Raw genomic sequence first — 5,537 nt, 5'->3', positions numbered from 1 at the left:
TAAAACAAAGTGGAATTCCAAACTGAAGTCAATGCTGGACTCATTTCACTGATCTATGATATGAATGATCAAACTGTTTGTCATCTGAACCCCTTTGATCTAAAATATTTACTTACCATACCCCTGAGATTTTTTTATTTACATTTTCTTGCACATTGGTAATCATCAGAAATACACTGTCGCAGATTTCTGTAAGAATAAAACAAAGTGGAATTCCAAACTGAAGTCAATGCTGGACTCATTTCACTGATCTATGATATGAATGATCAAACTGTTTGTCATCTGAACCCCTTTGATCTAAAATATTTACTTACCATACCCCTGAGATTTTTTTATTTACATTTTCAGTAATTTAACACTGCAGGTAAACATTAAAAATATTGAATCTCTTTTTACTAGTTTTATATACCGTTTTTGTTAATTGTTTTTAAATATTGCATTTTATTTATATGCTAACATGTATTTTTATTGCTTTTTAGTAGAAAAATTACATTTTGTTACTCTGATTTAATTAGCTTTTCATTAACTCCCTCACAAACTCGTTTGGGAAGCCCTGATTTATGAATTGCTGTCAATAACTCAAATCACTTTAAAGCTGGAAACATAATTACAGAATTACTCTGGCTTCATTAAAGCTATTTATTAAATCTTCTTGCTCAAAATAGAGACAAAAAAGTCACTCATACATGATGAAAATGAATGAGCTTTACTACCTTAACACAAGAGCAAATGGTTTGGGTTATGAAAGGGGTTCTCATTTTAAATAAATGAGAAATTAGACCAACATTCAATTTCTCAGAGTCAAATGTAGTGCATCAACGTCCCAGCAGTCATGAAGCGTACTAATAAATCCTTTTTAACTGACATTCTGCAGCACTGGTGCTGATAAAACCCATTTTTCTGTTTACGCACATGTACAAACACCTTCAAGAGAATATTAAATGGGTCATATGATGCGATTTCAAGTTTTCCTTTCTCTTTGGCGTGTTACAAGCTGATTGTGCAAAGATAAGATCCCTGAAGTTGCAAAGAATAAAGTCTCAAAACCAAAGAGACTAAAGAATTTCTCATGTAAATTTATAAATGAAAAATTACAAATGATTGCAAAATAAATTCTAAACTAAACCTCATTACTAGAATCATCAAAAAACACAAATCTTTTTTTTATTTTTTTCAAATAATCAAAACGTTATAGATTGAATCCACCTGGCCTGCTTCTCCAGCGTTGACGTCACTCCGTTGCTCTCATCTGCCAAAATGTTTAACATTTCCAAACCTTTTGGATGCTCTTACTGTTTGCTCTGCTCCGCTGTCAAGTCCCACGATCTGGCTCGGATGATGAATCGGTAATGATCGGAAAGCGCGTGCTTGTGATGATCACGTGCTCCAACTCTGCCAGACCAAAAGAACGACTCGACGCCAGGAGAACTGAGTATGGCTCATACTTTAATATAGCTTCATTTCTTTATACAAAAAGAAAGGTCAAGGTAAGCAGCCTTGTTAGTCGAAAAACATCGATTATCAATATTAAGGTAGTAGTACATGACGGGACGTCCCAAAACCAAGTCAGAATTTACTCATGCGTTTGATATGATCACTCAGGCGTTTGCTTACAATTACCCATTAACTCAAAATGCCTCTTGAGTTGTTTTCATATTCCACGAGGAACGACAGAAGATCTTCCACAAACCCCGAGGGCTACTGGACATTATTTCACGTCACAGCTGAACAGGACGTCCGTTAACGGATAAGCTGCAGAAATTTCCAGTAGTGATGGGAAGTTCGGATCATTTTACCGACTCTGACCTTTGAGTCTCGTTCAGCAAAATGAACGAATCTTTTTTCGAGTCATTTCGTTCATTTTAGCAAAATATAATTAAAATGTTACGTGTTACTTCCCTAACACGTCTACTACTTACGCAAACGTTGATCACACTACAAACAATACAAAACTGCTATAAGAAACAGAAAAGATTCATTCATTGTTTACCTGGGTCTTCAGTCTATGATTAGCTCACCTCACCTCATCTGACAAGTCTTCGGGTTTGGGCTTATGGGGCTGTCACGTGATGAACGAACGACTCGAAAAACCCGAAGACTCGAGAGATGAACTAATCAATTCTCTTTCCGGCTCAGACTGCATTGGTTAAAGCTTATGGGGCTGTCACGTGATGAACGAACGACTCAGAAAAACCCGAAGACTCGAAACAGGTGAACTACCTGACTAATTCCAGTACAGAACCTATAGCATGATGCGCATGCGCGACTGAACGAATCACTCCCCGAGACGACTCGTTCTTCCCGAGTCACATTAAAGATTCGTTCAAGAACGACCCAACACTAATTTCCAGAAGAACGACTCAACACTAATTTCCAGAAGAACGACTCAACACTAATTTCCAGAAGAGCCCCGTGGAACCGCTGCTGTCACTGTGTGCGAGTGTGTCGACGAAAGCTTCGTTGTTTCCGACAAAAATACGATAAGTTCACTTGACCATCACAAGGACACTTGTAGCGAGAACATGAAGCGTCTCTTTAAAAAGATTTACAAGCTCAGACTCTATTAGCATAAAAATATACAATGTGCAGTAGGTTCGATAATGTCAGTCAAATAGAGCTTAAAAAACTGGACAAACTGTCGTTAAGAGCAGCCGAATTACCACATTAGCATACAACATACATTGAAATAAAACCTTTTCTGTACTTTTCTGTAGGAAACCCATTTCAACTGTCTATACAATCAGTTTAATAGCATAAAAAATAGACTTCGTTGCTTCATCGGTCAAGTTCCGTTTAGCTATAAAAATTTAAATCACCATATTTACAATGTGCGAATCACGTGATCAAGTTGAAGGAATATTCTGAGTTTAGTATAAATGTACAGCATTTGTGGTGTGTTTTCGGTTACCACCAAGCGGCAACCTCTCGCTCTCTCTCGTGAAGCCAACACGGAAGTGACTTAAACTGTAATTCATCGACTTGCCGCTAGAGGCGGGCTGCAAAAGGGAGTCAATCCCATAGACTCCCCATGTTAAAATGCCCAACTTTACAGCAGAAAAAAACATGTTTACAGCCTGGTTCAAAAAATTATTTTGGTCTATATAGCTAATTTTGCCCTTCATGACAACTGTGAGGGGGGTGAATTGTTTTATAAGTCATCCGTTTAAATTATATTAAGCCTTAAAGTTCTGCATAATTAAGGGCGTGGCCACTTGAGTGACAGGTGGATTGCCGCTGCGGTCACCACCGTCGAGCTAGGTGGGCGTGGTTTCAGCAACCTGCTTCTGCCTCCTTGCCCATTTTCGATTATCCAGGAGTGACGCGCGGTGACGCGCTGCCAAGATGGCGACGGCTGACTCCGCCCACTTTGAGCTTCAAAAACCTCTTCAGGAACCTACGGGTGACGTCACGGACACTACGTCCATGTTTTTATACAGTCTGTGGTTACCACTGATAATCATTTCAACTAAACCAAAAATGGTGGTTCCAGTAAAACACAATGGAAGTACATTTCTAATGTGAGATACAATTGCTTACTGACCTCATCAGTGCTGGTCAAGGTCAGTGAATTGATAATTTTCACACAGGGATACTACAATGAGCCCGTTTACATGAACGAAACAACACAACCTAAAGTAGTCCTACCACTAAGTGGATGATTAAGACACTTTATAGTTCAAATATATATATATTAATGAAGAATTTGTGTGTTTTAGCATTATGCAATTAACTTTTTTTTCTTTTTTAAAGCGATAGTTCACCCAAAAATGAAAAGTCTGTCATCATTTACTCACCCTTAAGTTGCTCCAAACCTCTATGGGTTTCTTTCTTCTGTTGAAGACACAAAATATTTTTGCAAAACATACATTTCCAGAACAGAAATCTGAACATTGGATAATGCCAGGTTCGAAATTTTAGTTTCAATTTGTTGACACTAATTAATGTTTTGAACGTTAATATTTTGAATTTTCCTTTTTTTAAATCACTCAATAATTTTTTTGATTTCATTTTCTGATTTATGAATTTATTAATAATTTATAAAATGTTATAAATGTCTGTAAAAACCTTCAGAATTTAGATAGGAATGAAACTGTAAAATTTGCTCTAAGTGCTGCTGAAGTGGAAAAAACTCCTTTCGAGAAAATGGCCAGTGTATTATAATTGAAATCTAGTGATGCTAATAGATAAAATGTATAAAAATAACTTTTCACTAGATAGAAAAATGAAAGTTAAAATTGCCCAAAATCGCAAAATTTACCAGTGCCTGAAAAAAAACGAATGGGGTTGCTTGTAGTGTCTTGCCTTAAACTCATAAAGTGCCTGTTCCTGTTTTACTTCCATTGTAAATGTCTTACTGTTACCACAATTTTTACATAAGGGGAGAATCAAAAACATTTTTCTGTAGTAATGGCCGTTATGCCCCAAAATGCTGTTGACAGAGCTTACCGTACTGAACCCGGGATATTCTTCAAAGTCTTTTCTCCAAAAATCGCAGTTGCTTTTCTTTACATTGGACCTTCATGAATAGTTACAGCATGGACAGAGTTTACAACATCAGCACAATGTCCCAGACTCTGGAGTTGCAACTATTTTTAGAAGCTGTTTTAAATGTAAGACTGTGCCCACTGATACTTTCTCCAGTTTTGAAGTCCAGCTATTGAAGGTTGATGTAAAGGGGCCTGTACCATGTGCTTTGGTTTACAGACCCCCTAAATGGAATAAGGATTTTATCTGTCAATTTTCTGAATTTCTGTCTGATCTGGTGACTCGGGCTGATAGATTACGAATCATTGGGGATTTTAATATTCATTTTTGTTGTCCTTCGAAACCATTGGTCAAGGAATTTGTAACTCTTTTAGAGTCACTGAATGTTGAACAATATATATATGTGGCCCAACTCATAATTTGGGTCATACACTTGACTTGGTGTTGTCCCGTGGCCTTTTGATCTCAAACATGGAGGTTATTGAGGCACGTGTGTCTGATCATTATCCAGTTTTGTTTGAATCTGAATGCTTTTCTCCATCACCTACTTTCGCTCAGCATTCACATTGGTCTAGAGTTATCAATTCTAACACTGCAAATTTGTTTTCGGAACATTATTCTTTACATGTTACCAATGATATCCTTAACGAAACTGATACTGAAAGTTTGATTGAAGGATCTTATAAAGCTTGTTCTACATCTTTGGACACTGTTGCTCCGCTTAAGCATAAAAGGGTAAAGGGTGTTGGCCAGCCATGGTTAAATGAAAACACCCGCACTCTTAGACAAGAGTGGCGGAAAGCAGAGCGAAAGTGGGAAAAAGGTAAGCTGCATGTTTCCTTTGATATCTTAAAGTTAAGTCTCTCTAATTATCAAATAGCAGTAAAACATGCTAAATCTAGTTATTTCTCTCAGTTAATTGCTGATAATGTGAATAGACCAAAAGCTTTGTTTGATATGATTGATTCTCTTTTAAACCCAACAATGAATTTATTATCTGAGGCCTCCTCGGAACTTTGTGAGGACTTTTTTAACTATTTTACTCAAAAAAA

The sequence above is a fragment of the Sinocyclocheilus grahami genome, unplaced genomic scaffold (genome assembly GCF_001515645.1).
Source record: "Sinocyclocheilus grahami isolate Dianchi unplaced genomic scaffold, SAMN03320097.WGS_v1.1 scaffold442.1, whole genome shotgun sequence".
NCBI lineage: Eukaryota > Metazoa > Chordata > Actinopteri > Cypriniformes > Cyprinidae > Sinocyclocheilus > Sinocyclocheilus grahami.
The sequence above is the reverse complement of the archived record's forward strand: the minus strand, read 5'-3'. Positions refer to the sequence as shown.